Below are 14,366 nucleotides of genomic sequence, written 5' to 3' on the forward strand. Positions count from 1 at the left end.
CAGTTTGGAGAGGAAAAAAGCACTAGGAAGCGGAAGGTTATAGCAAACGCTTGGGCTGAAGGAGAGCCATGGTTCTTAAGAAGGTGAGCGCAGAGAGGCCTCTGCCTTGACTGGAGTCATAAGAAAGGTGGTCGGAGGACAAGACCCCACCATCTAGGAGTCGGACTTGTGAAAAGGAGAAAACTGCAGGCGTCTTTCTGACTCTGGAAAACAGCTTCATACTAAAGCAGGACTCCGCAGGTTATATTTAGAAACAAATATGAATATATCAACACAAGCAAAAACAATGGAAAAAGAAAGGGTTCTGAGAGAGAAAAAGGAAGAGACAAACATTGTAACTAAATTAAATCTCAAAAAAAAAAAAAAAAAAAAAAAAAAAGCTGCTGCTAATGTGGCTTAACAGAGTCAGGGCCAATTCAAACCAGTGGAGCATTCACCAGATGTGGACGTGTAGGATTTTGTCTTTACTCTGCCTGGTCTCTGCCTTGTTTGGGTTTGGTATTTGCTCACTATACCTCCAATTCTCCAGTTTGGGAAAGGAAATGTGTATTTTGAGCTGCCACTGTATGTCGGAAGTATGTAATTTGCATTTTGATTTTGCTAGAGGGTCCCAGTTAAGAGGTTTCCTTGAGTTTCGAGAAAGATTTTGGACTTTGAAACTGAGTTGAGATTGTTAAAGACTGTGGGGATTTTTAAAGTTTGATGACACGCATTTGGCTGTGATTCTTTGGGAACTGAGCAGTGTAATTTGGTGGTTAGAGTGAAAAGGTCTCCTATAAGCTCAGACACTGGGTTGGAGGTACTGTTTTGGGGAGATGGCAAACCTTGCTGGAGGAAGTGTGTCTCTGGAAATGACACTTTGAGATGTTTTCAGCCCTGTAGCATGTAGAATTCACCCCCATTTTATGCTTGTACTTGAAGGCGTGGTCTTTCATCTTCTTGCTCCAGCGGCCATGCTGGCTGATTGTTTCCATGCCTCTCTACTGTGATGGATTCGTAGCTGTGTAGAACTCTAAGCCACAGCAAACTCTGTTCTCAGGAAGTTTCCTTTTGTCATTGTGTTTATCATAGCAACAGAAAAGGTGTTAATGAAAGAGACCATGGGAAAAAAATTGTCCCACTTTGGTGGTGGTAGAATTTGGTTCGTGTGTTTGAGAGAGGGTCTCAGTGTGTAGCCCAGGTTACCTTCAAAAGTGGTAGCCTTCTGCCTCAGCTCCTGATATGTGGGCTTGCTGGCATGTGTTATGCCCAACAGTCTCATCTTCGGGTGCATTGATTTACCAATAGTTTCATGGGATATGGAGGAAGTAAGTTCTTTGTCTTTTAAAATGGAGTTTTAAACAAATCATTAAGACAACTTTTGAATATTTGCAGAATGAACACATACATACATGCGCAGTGTGATGAGGGTGTACGTGTGTGTAGAAAAATAGCGTTTAGGCAAATATGACAAAAAAAACTCCACAAGAGTTTATGAGCCATTTTGTAATTAGTAAAGTTCATAAAGTATTGAAGATCTACATGCAGTTAAACAGTAAGAGGTCATAAATGAAAGAAAGCTGAGGTAGGAGGGCAAGTCCACATATAAATAGTTAGGATCTCTTAAGTGATTATTTAAAAATCAGACATTTATTGTGTTTCTGTGAAGAAAAGCCAGTTTTCATAGCTTACAGCTCTTACCATTTTACAACTGTTTCTTGAAGTTTTTGATGAACCAGTCAATCTTTTAGACTCTAAAAGGTTTTCTGTTGTTGTTGTTTTGTTTATATTAACAAGGAAAAAAGAGAGAGAAACAGGAGAAAGGACACAGGGCGTAAAGTGTATTTCTTGAGAACATAAACACTGAACTGTCACCTCTTATCTTCTTCCTTCTCTTCACCATAAAAATAATGTGGAGGTCTGGCAAATGCTCTCACTGCTGCCTGAAACACTGGCAATATTCCTGCACCAAGGCATGGAACCCTTTCTCGATATTCAAGCCCTTTGTACCAGGAGTCCGAAAGGTGCCGTCTCTTGGGCCACTTGTAAAACACTGACCAAAGCTGCCTCAGCTGAGTTTGTTCAGCATTGGTAGCGTCGGTACAATATGCAAACAGCTGGCTGATCTTAGAAGCATTTCTGTTTTCCTCATTCAAAGAAGTACTAAAAACAAAATACAAATTTCATGTTCGAATCCACACAAAGCAATTTCTAGGTTAAAAGTTGGGCCATAGTCGGAGAAATATGAGGAGATTGCTGAGCGATGGCATCCATGTTGTAAGATGAATAATTGGTTGGTAGACTGGAAGATGGTGAGAGGAAAAAAAAGAAAAAAAGAAAGAAAGCAAATACAAGAATGTTATTAGCTGATTATTTTAGTGGTGTGTATAAATACAATTTAAAAGTAATAATTATTTTACAAAAAATGAGCTTCATTATGTTTTAAACACAGGAATTATTGTACCTTATTAATATTTACCCCACATTTACATCCCCTATCTTTCCTCTACACTTCTTGCAGGTTCCCTTCTCCAACAATACAGCATACTCTATGTTTTCATGGTGTATGTATGCATGTATATGTCTCTGGGTGTGCCCCTCCACTCATGTGTATGTATAAAGGTATTACATATTATATGTCATACACACATACATGTAATATGTATTATGCATATATTTTAGATACATGCAATATATTCTAGATTCCACATATGGGAGAAAAAGTGTTTTATTTGTTTACCATTATGGTCTTCAATTATATCTAGTCTCTAAATATGACATGCTTTTGATATTTTTATGGTTGAAAGAACCATATATAACATATATTAATAAATGTGGATATCCAAGTATCTATTCTAGCTAACTAAGAACATGTCAGATATATACCCTGCAGTGGTATACACAGATCATATTGATGAGCCACATATTGACTTCCATAGTGGCTATATGTGTGATGTGATATTCTGGCGGGAGAGCATAAGAATTGATCTTCCCTGCACTCTTTGCATTCTTGATGATAGCCATGCTGAGTGGGGTGAGACTGAACCTCAGCTTAGTTTTAACTTTCATTTCCTTGATAGATAAGACCATTAAGCATTTTCAGCCATTTCTATTTCTTGCTTTGGGAGCCCTATTCAATTAGCCTGTCTACATACTTAAAATATATATTTAGATTCATATTTTGAATTGATTTTTGTTGTGTAGCTGAGAGATATAGATCTAGCCATATTCTTCTACACAAGGCAACTCGGTTTTCCCAGCTATGTTTGCTAAGTAGCCTACTATTTTTGTTTTTTGTTTGTTTTGGTTTGGTTTTGGTTGTTGTTGCTGTTCTTGGTTTGGCTTGGTTTTTTGATCTATGTTTTTGACCTTTTCATATCTGTAACTGTATAGGCTTATTCTGGATCCTCTATTGTAGACCATTGGTCTATGTGTTTGGACTTTAAGCCAGTATTAATTCTGTTTTTGTTACTATGGCTCTGTAGTATAGTTTGAGCTCAGGTTCTTTTGATAGTTTCATTTTTTTTTTTCTGCTTAGGAACATCATCTGCCTCCTGATGAGTTTTATCACTGCTTTTTAAAATTTTTGCAATGAATATTGTTAAAATCTTTGTGACTCTGTTGCTCATTTTCAATGTCATAGCTACTTTACCAAGCCTGACAATCTATAAGCATGAGAAGACTATCTATCTTGCAATGTTATCTTTGGTCTTTTTCTTCAGCGTTTCACAGTTTTCACTATAATTGACTTTCACATCCTTAATTAGGCTTATTCCTATGAGTTATCTGTTTGACAATATCATAAATAGCATTTTCCGTTTTTGCCAAGCTTATTATTGCCGTACTAATTTTGTGTATCGATTTGGTATCATGCTGCTTTGCTGCAATGTTTTGTCATACTCAGTAGCTTCTTGGTGAAATACTTAGGATTACATCATCTTTAAATAGGAATAATTTGATGTGTCCCCTTACTATTCATACTCCCATTTCTTTTTTCCTGTCTCCCTGCTGGTAGCTAAGATTTCAAACTCTATATTGAATAAGTAGAGGGAATAGATACTCATGCCTTCCTCCTTCTTTTAAAGGAAATCTTTCAAATTCTTTCCTATTTAGTATAATGTTGCAATATGTTGGTTGATTTTTTTTTGTGGTATATTCCGGGCTGGCGAATTTTGTTGAGCACCTTTTCTCAATCTATTGACATGAACATGTTAATTTCTCTCCCTAAGTCTTATTATATGCTGCATCACACTTATTAATTTACCTATATTAAACCATCCTTGCATCCCTGGAATGAAGCCAAGTTGTTCATGTTATATGATACTCTTAATGTGTTCATGAGTTCAGTTTGTTGAGAATTTTTATTCATTCATTCACTAGGGAAAGCTGTTTCTTTTGTGTTGTTGCTTTATTTCACCTTATCATCTGACTTTAGGGATTAGCTTGGTAGCGTTCCTCCCTTTGCATTTTTTGAGTGTGGATCTCCTGTTCTTTTTTTTATTTAATCAATTTATTCAGATTACATCTCAATTGCTATCCCATCCCTTGTATCCTCCCTCCCTCCTGCTTTCATCCTGTTCCCCTCCCTCTGTCTTTGACTGAGGGGGACCTCCAATCTGAGGGTTATTTGTGCTAGTTCTTTAAAAGTTTGGTAGAATTTAAGAGCAAATCCTCCCATCCTGACCTTTCTTTGTTGGGAGGCTTTCAATCTCATTGCTCACTATGGATTATTTTAAGTTGTTTATATACCCCTGATTTAATTTTGGCAAGTCATATGTATCTAGGAATTTTTCCATTTCTTGTAGATTTTCCAACTTTTTTGGAATATAAGTTTTCAAAGAATTTCCTAATGATCTTCTGGATTTCATTAGTATCTTTTGCAATGTGCCCTTTTCATCTCTAATTATGTTAACTTGAGTCTTATCTCTCTGTCTGTTGGTTAGTTTGGCTAAGGGTTTTTTGCTCTTGTTTATTTTTTTCAAATAATCAACTTTTATTTTATTGATTCTTTGTAGTATTCTTTTAGTCTCTACTTCATTAATCAGTTCTGCTTTTTATTATTTTCTTCCATTCATCCCATTTGTGCTTAGCTTTACCCCCTCCTAAAACTTGAAGCATAGTATTAAGCTATTTAATTGATATCTCCTTGATGCCTTTGATGAAAGAAGGAAAGCACCCATAGGTATAAACTTTCATCTTCAAACTGGCTTTGATGAATCCTGAATGTTTTGATAAGTGTGTGTCTGTGTGTATGCGTGTGTGTGTGTCTGTGTGTGTGAGTGTGTTTGTCTGTGTGTGTCTATGTGTGTGCATGTGTGTCTGTGTAAGTGTCTGTGTGGGGTGTGTGCATGTGTGTGTCTGTGTGTGTGAGTGTCTGTGTGTGTGCATGTATGTGTTTGTGTGTCTGTGTGAGTATCTCTATGTGCATGCATGTGTGTATGTGCATGTCTGTGTGTGTATGTGTATGTGTCTGCGTGTGTCTCTGTGTGTGTGTATCTGTGTGTGTATGTGTGTGTATATGTGTGTGTCTGTGTGTGTGTCTGTGTATGTGCATGTGTGTATTTGGGTGTGTGTCTGTGTGTGTGAGTGTCTCTGTGTGTGTGTTTGTGTGTGTGTGTGTCCATATGTGTGTGTATGCATTATGCACATGGTGGTACATTGCTTTTCTGTATTGTGATGGGGATGGGGATGAGACTTGGGAGATGGTTCTCTTTTTCTGCTGTGTGGTCCTTTAAGTCCGATCATCAGGCTTGCAAGAAAAAAAGTTTTGTTGTTGTTGTATTGTTTTATTTTTTATCCTGATCAATCCCCTTCAGTCCTTTTATTTCATTTTCATTTGATCCTAGGGATATTTTAATTTCCTTTCTATTTTTTTTTTCAGTAAGCCATTGATTGTTCACGACAGTATTCTTTAATTTCCAAATAGTTGTATAGTTTCTGTGGTTTTTTTTTTTGTTAGTACTGATTAATAGTTCTTTTCTACTGTAATCTGATTAAATGTAATAAATATTTCAATTCTTCTGTATTTGTTAAGACTACTTTACCCACTAAAATGTGATCTATTTTAGAGAAAGTTCCACAAACTGCTGAGAAGAATGTGGATTCTATAAGTCTTGAGTTGAATATTCTGAGAATAATATTATTTGTCCTTTCTATTTGTCCTGTGATACAGGTGAAGTCTGAAGTTCCTTTATATCTCAGTGATCTATTCCTTTATGAGATGGGATGTTGAAGGTGGGATGCTGAACGTGGGATGCTGAACGTGGGATGTTGAAGATGGGATGTTGAAGATGGGATGCTGAAGGTGGGATGTTGAAGGTGGGATGTTGAAGATGGGATGTTGAAGGTGGGATGTTGAAGGTGGGATGCTGAAGGTGGGATACTGAAGGTGGGATACTGAAGATGGGATACTGAAGATGGGATGCTGAAGGTGGGATGTTGAAGGTGGGATGCTGAAGGTGGGATGTTGAAGGTGGGATGTTGAAGGTGGGATGTTGAAGGTGGGATGCTGAAGGTGGGATGCTGAAGGTGGGATACTGAAGATGGGATGCTGAAGGTGGGATGTTGAAGGTGGGATGATGAAGGTGGGATGCTGAAGGTGGGATGTTGAAGGTGGGATGCTGAAGGTGGGATGCTGAAGGTGGGATGTTGGAAGTGGGATGTTGAAGGTGGGATGCTGAAGGTGGGATGCTGAAGGTGGGATGCTGAAGGTGGGTTGCTGAAGGTGGGATACTGAAGGTGGGATGCTGAAGGTGGGATGTTGAAGGTGGGATGTTGAAGGTGGGATGCTGAAGGTGGGATGTTGAAGGTGGGATGTTGAAGGTGGGATGCTGAAGGTGGGATGCTGAAGGTGGGATACTGAAGGTGGGATGATGAAGGTGGAATGATGAAGGTGGGATGCTGAAGGTGAGATACTGAAGGTGGGATGATGAAGGTGGGATGATGAAGGTGGGATGTTGAAGGTGGGATGCTGAAGGTGGGATGCTGAAGGTGGGATGTTGAAGGTGGGATGCTGAAGGTGGGATGTTGAAGGTGCTCATTTTTATCATGTCATGAACCAGCTATTCTTTTATTTTGTTAACTGATTTTTTTAAATTGGGGTCTGACATTTGATGCATATATATTCATAAATGATTATATCTTCTTGGAGGATTCTTTTCTATTATTAGGTACTAGCTTAAAAAAAAACTCTTCTAATATTAGTTTCAAGTCTAACTCGTCAGTTAGTAGAATAACTACAATTTGCTTTCAGCTTCCATTTACTTGGCAAGTTGACTTCTGCCTTTTCAGTCTCAGCCTGTAAGAATCTGCCAGTGCATATTTTTTAGAGACAATAATATATAGTTCCATCTAGGTAGAAGTTATTCTGTGCCTTTTAATTGTATATTGAAGACCTCTTACAATAACAACTATGCGGGGACATTTGTGATCCATGTAGTTTCATTGACAATCATTCTGCTCCTTCCTTGTCCCTTCTCACCATTACTGGCTTTCTGTGTCTATGCATTGGAGACACTAGGTTCTCTCGAAGTTCCTCGTTTGTTCAGGTATTCCTCCCATGGAACTGATTCCCAGTTCCTCTTGACCAATAATAGCTTTTCTTCTTCCTCTATGTCAGTGTATTCTCTCAGTGCCACTGAGATTCTCATTGCTATTGATGACTATTTGCAATGTTTCCCATCTGTCTAAAGCTTTACTTATTCTCATCCCAATTCTTCTCCTTCAGTGTTTCATTATTTTTTCAAAAAGACGCTTCCTGCCCTTCTCTCAGCTTCTGAATGTGATGCCTAAATGAACGACAGAGTGAAGCTACATGAGAACACACATGGGTCTATACAATTGTGGTCACCTTTAGCATGGAGCACATGCCGAAATGGCACAGTTGACCTCAATAACATCACAGTACCACCATCAGCTGGATATAGATTTCAGACCTGAGAAACCTCACCAAAATCTTTGCCCTCTGGACAAACTAAGGCATTTCTTTGTGGATTTCCTATTTCTTTGCTTCAGCACTTTCATATCTAAAATAGCCACTAAACTAATCATCAACCTTTGCTTGTGGTATCATCAGTGACTTGCCCATTCCTAAATCTGACAGGAGAATGTTTGTTTCTTTTGTGTGTCACTTATGGGCCTTAGGGCCTCATAAACATGGGTCATGATCCCATCTCATGCACTAAGCCCAAGGCTTTGTTCTATTAGTTCTGTTGTTTCCTCTGAACTTTCTTACTTTCGTATTTTCAAGTCTATTTAAATCTTCATTATGAATCCAAGTACCATTTTTTTTTCTTGATATATCTTTGAATCTTTCTAGGTTGTTTGTTTCTTAGGTTTGTCAGGAGATTCTCTTCCCCTGACCTTGAACTATGGAGGACACATATTACTTCTTTTTATTTATTCTTCTCTCGTACAATAATCCTGATGTAGCTTCCCCTCTGTCCACACCGCCCATCTCCCCCCACCTCTCCTTTCCTCCAGATGTGTTCCCCATCTTCCCCTAGAAAATACTGACTCTTCATGTCTTGAATGATTTCATCCTAATTTTTTAAATGTCCTAAAAAGAATCCTACTTTACTGGCCCAATTCTTCATTCCAGGAGCCGCATTAACTTCTCTTCTGTGCATTCACAGTGTCAGGCAGTTTCTTACTTAGGAAAATCAGAAAAAGAATCTTCCTTCATATACTATCTTATAAAACTTAATTTTGTGTACAATTTGAAGTGAGAATGGCTATATTACAAAGTCTCTCAGGACTTGGCTTCTAACTACTTCGTAGCTATTAACCAGTCAATACCAACTTAGTAGCTGCTAACTAACCAGTATTCTCAAACACACCTTGAATTCCACAGGACGTTCTCTTCACCTTCTTATACAATGACAAAGAAACCTGCAGTCCCACACTCACAAGGTCAGAAGGCACCCTGGGCTCCTTCATCTCTGAAACTTAAGAAGACTGCATGCTACGAGGAGTGTTACATGACTTTTCTTATTTCCAGCCTACTGTCTCTTTAACCCTTCACCACAGCTTACACTGCATGCCACACACTAACTAGACCCGTCATCAGAGGGCGCTGCCCTTTCCTTGAACTTTATCTTGCCTGTAGTCTGGCAGAACCACCACCACCTTCAATTTATTTTCCCAAATCCTAAAAATGGCCTCCTTAGAATGTAAGCTAAATCTCCTTTTGCAGAAGGCCAACGCTGACTGAGCTATTACTCGTCCTTGGTGTGTACACAGGTGTTTTCCTTTTCCTTCTAATCTTCCAGAAAGATGAAATTGTTTCAAAGATCTAAAATGCAGTATCCTTTATTTTCTTTTTTTATTTTTTATTTTTTTTTTTTTATTTTTTTTAAATTTTATTTCAATGTTTATCCCATCCCTTGTATCCTCCCATTCCTCCCCCCCCCATTTTCCCATTATTCCCCTCCCCTATGACTGTTCCTGAGGGGGATTACGTCCCCCTATATATTCTCATAGGGTATCAAGTCTCTTCTTGGCTACTTGCTGTCCTTCCTCTGAGTGCCACCAGGTCTCCCCCTCCAGGGGACATGGTCAAATGTGAGGCACCAGAGTATGTGAGAAAGTCGTATCACACTCTCCACTCAACTGTGGAGAATATTCTGACCATTGGCTAGATCTGGGAAGGGGTTTAAAGTTTACCTCCTGTATTGTCCTTGGCTGGTGCCTTAGTTTGAGCGGGACCCCTGGGCCCAAATCTGCCTATCATATTGTTCTACTTGTAGATTTCTAGGACCCTCTGGATCCTTTTATTTTGCTGTTCTCCTATGCGTCTCTCATTTAGAGTCCCAATAGGATGCCTTCGCCTCTGTCCCAGTTTCCTGGTAAGTGAAGGCTTTCGTGGGACATGCCCCTTGGGCTAGTATGCAGATATAAGTGAGTATATACCATTTGATTCTTTCTGCTTCTGGGTTAACTCACTCATTATGATCATTTCTAGCTCAATCCATTTATCCACAAATTTCGGGAATTCCTTGTTTTTAATAGCTGAGTAGTATTCCATAGTGTATATGTACCACAGTTTCTTTATCCACTCTTCTACTGAGGGACACTTAGGCTGTTTCCATGTTCTGGCTATTATGAATAAGGCTGCTATGAACATGGTTGAGCAAATTTTCTTGTTGTGTGCTGGAGCATCTTCTGGGTATATTCCAAGGAGTGGGATAGCTGGGTCTTGAGGAAGCCCTATTCCCATTTTTCTGAGATAGCACCAGATAGATTTCCAAAGTGGCTGTACTAGTTTGCATTCCCACCAGCAATGAAGGAGTGTTCCTCTCTCCCCACATCCTCGCCAGCATGTGGTGTCGCTTGAATTTTTGATCTTAGCCATTCTGATGGGTGTAAGATGGAATCTCAGAGTTGTTTTGATTTGCATTTCCCTGATGACTAAGGAGGTTGAGCATTTCTTTAAGTGTTTCTCAGCCATTTGATACTCCTCTGTTGAGAATTCTCTGTTTAGTTCCAAGCCCCATTTCTCAATTGGGTTATTCGGTTTGGTGGTATTTAATTTCTTGAGTTCTTTATATATTTTGGATATTAGACCTTTGTCAGATGTAGGGTTGGTGAAGATTTTTTCCCAGTCTGTAGGCTGTCGCTTTGTTCTCTTGACAGTGTCTCCTGCCTTACAGAAGCTTCTCAGCCTCATGAGGTCCCATTTATTAATGGTTGACATTAAGGCCTGGGCTGTTGGTGTTCTGTTCAGGAAGTTGTCTCCTGTGCCAATATGTTCCAGGCTCTTTCCCACTTTTTCTTCTAAGTGAGTTAGTGTCTCTGGTTTTATGTTGAGGTCTTTAATCCACTTGGATTTGAGTTTTGTGCAAGGTGACAAATATGGGTCCAGTTTCATTTTTTTACACATAGACCTCCAGTTAGACCAGCACCATTTGTTGAAGATGCTATCCTTTTTCCATTGAATGGATTTGGCTTCTTTGTCAAAAATCAAGTGACCATATGTGTGTGGATTCATATCTGGGTCTTCGATTCGATTCCACTGATCAACCAGCCTGTTGCTGTGCCAGTACCATGCTGTTTTAAGTACTATTGCTTTATAGTACAGTTTGAGATCAGGTATGGAGATTCCTCCGGAGCATCTTTTATTGTACAAGATTGTTTTAGCTATTCTGGGTTTTTTGTTTTTCCATATGAAGTTCAGAATTGAACTTTCAATGTCTTTAAAAAATTGTGTAGTTATTTTGATAGGGATTGCATTGAATCTGTAGATTGCTTTTGGTAGGATGGCCATTTTTACTATGTTAATTCTCCCGATCCATGAGCAAGGAAGATCACGCCATCTTCTCAGGTCATCTTCAATCTCTTTCTTCAGAGTTTTGAAATTTTTTTCATACAAGTCCTTCACTTGCTTAGTTAGGGTAACTCCTAGATATTTTATATTGCTTGTGGCTAATGTGAAGGGTGTGGTTTTCCTAATTTCTTCCTCTGCAAGCTTGTCATTTGTGTATAGGAAGGCTACAGACTTTTTTGAGTTAATTTTGTATCCAGCCAATTTGCTGAAGGTGTTTATCAGCTTTAGGAGTTCTCTGGTGGAGTTTTGAGGGTCACTTATGTACACTATCATATCATCTGCAAATAGGGATAATTTGACTTCCTCCTTTCCCATTTGGATACCCTTGATCTCCTTTTGTTGTCTTATTGCTCTGGCTAGAACTTCGAGTACTATATTGAAGAGATATGGAGAGAGTGGGCAGCCTTGCCTTGTTCCCGATTTGAGAGGAATTTCCTTGAGTATCTCACCATTTACTTTGATTTTGGCTATTGGCTTGCTGTATATAGCCTTTATTATGTTGAGGAAAGTGCCTTGTATCCCCGATCTCTCTAAAACTTTAAACATGAATGGGTGTTGAATTTTATCAAATGCTTTCTCTGCATCCAAGGAGATAATCATGTGGTTTTTTATTAGTATCCTTTATTTTCATACCACTTGAAGTTCTTTAAACACACAGCCCTTTTTCCTTAACCATAATAGATACTTGTTTGTTACTAACCTTTCCAAATACCCAAACTTCTTGGTCTGTCTTTGGTTTTCCTTCTTTACTTAAGAATAACTTGTTATTCTTAGTAATAATCTTTATTAACCCATATGATTAGTGTCTAATGGAATCTAAGTTCTAGTATTTAATGAATTAAAATTTAAATGTCAAATTCTTCCTAATAATTGCTCCTTGTTATCCTACTGTCGTAGGATGTTTTTATGTGAGGCGGTGTGCTTGTAGGTTTCCTCTATTTCTACAATTCTGTGGGCTTAAGATGCACTCCACTCTAAGTATTTAATACAATCTAGTACTAACTGGATTCTGTGTTGCCGTAACATTGACTTTTTAGGACCTCCAAACATTTTTGATTGAGTAGTATTGAATTCCTGGTGCTAATTGCCATCCAAATCACCATATTGACATTTCAAAAAAAAATGTACCTTCAAAAAAAATGTATCTTGTCTCACTAGCACTTCAATAGTATTTCTTATCCATAAACACTCTTCATTTATTTTATGCCAAGTATAAGACATATTTTATATGTCTTATAAGATAACACAGCCTACTTTCTTCACCATGTCAGATCTAAGTATAAACAAATCCAATGTGGCCAATCACTAATGTGTCCATCTTGCTTTATGTAAGAAAAAAATTTCAAAGAGAAAAATATACTGTTTGGGCAAAGGGGGACTTTAAATCTCTCCTCACTCCACTATGGTATTCAGTATTTTTACTCTTTCCCTCCCCCTCTCTGCTGACATTAGCATAAAAATGTGCTACCCTAACTAAGCAGACTGTTAACTGGTAAGCTATCAAAAAATCATCTGTTATTTTTATAGCTCCAAGGCAGATGCCATTTCAAGAACTAGAGTTGAATGAACAGGATTCGCTAGTGCCTTTTAGATGCATCACTGTAAACGTGAGGTATTTTAAAATGAAATGATTGGAGGCTTATGGTATTATCCCATGAGCAATCACATTTTATAATTGTGCCAGTCTTAAGTTTGTCTACATAGAATCATTTCATATCATATTTTATCATAAAGAATCTTTGTTGTGGTCTAATGCTTATATTTAAAGTGTTTTCTACACCAAACTCAGTCCACGGTTTGCTCCAGATCAGAGCATCCTCTTCAGTTCCAGTAGGGGCCCCCTGTGGTTTAAGACATTTCCCAGGGTCATGAAGCAGCAAGCATGAGCTTTACAAGAAGTTATGTGTTGCACAGTGAGATGGCACTGAAGTTAGGAAAAGGGTTGAGTCCAGAACCCAGGCCTGGAGGTGCTGGGGGAGATTTGAACTAGAATTCATTGTGGTTAAAATAAACCCTGTTGACTCTTGTTGCCAAGTTTCTTATTACACTGTGATAACCTGCTTTGTATCCTAGGGCCTATTCACCCATTTAAATATGGCAGAAGCGGAGAGAAAAACCACAGACAATAGAAGGATGAGCTCTGTAACATAGTCATTAAAGCAGCAAATAGGACTTCAAATTACAGTGCATAAATTATTATTCCAAACATGTTTTATGCTGTATAGTCATCCAATAGTAGCATGGTAGGCTGAATTTTTATCTCTTCAGCTTATAACCAGCTATAATTAGGGTACTCAATAAGTAATTTTTTCAAATAAATATTGATGCTATATAGAATAAACAGAGTAAATATCTCTATAGATTAGATTATTTATGATGAAAAGTTATACAAGTATTAACTGTGTAACTCTTGTTGTAGAACTTCAACAATACAGAAAATGTACATATGAAGACATTCCTCCTCTCCATGCCCCCTTGGTTAAAACTGTAAACACTTCAGTATTTCTACTTTGAGGCCTTTTCTGTGCGTTCGTAAAACATGGGTGTCTTTGAGCATATAAATATCCACAATCATACCTATAGGTCTAGAAAAATGTTTTAGGTTTTTATTGACTCTGTGAATTTCACACTATTCACCCCAATCTTACTCATCACCCTCCCTGTCCCTTTATATCTACCCTCAATCCTTATACTCTCCCACTCCCCCCAAAAGTCCACCAGGGATGCCGTGGTGTATCATGGTGTGTCACAAAGTATACTCTTGAGCAGGACCACTGGGCCCAAATCCACCCAAGAGTATACTATGGCACCAGCCAAGGACAATACATGCAATAAACTTTGAACTCCTACCCAGATCTAGCCAATGGACAGGACATTCTTCACAGCTGAGTGGAGAGTGGGGACTGACTTTACACGAACTCTGGTGCTCTATATTTGACCATGTCCCCTGGATGGGGAGACCTGGTGGCACTCAGAGGAAGGATAGCAGGCTACCAAGAAGAGACTTGATACCCTATAATCATATGCAGGGGGAGGAGGTCCCCCTCAGTCACAGTCATAGGGG

This window comes from Acomys russatus, chromosome 12 (assembly GCF_903995435.1).
Source record: "Acomys russatus chromosome 12, mAcoRus1.1, whole genome shotgun sequence".
Classification (NCBI taxonomy): domain Eukaryota; kingdom Metazoa; phylum Chordata; class Mammalia; order Rodentia; family Muridae; genus Acomys; species Acomys russatus.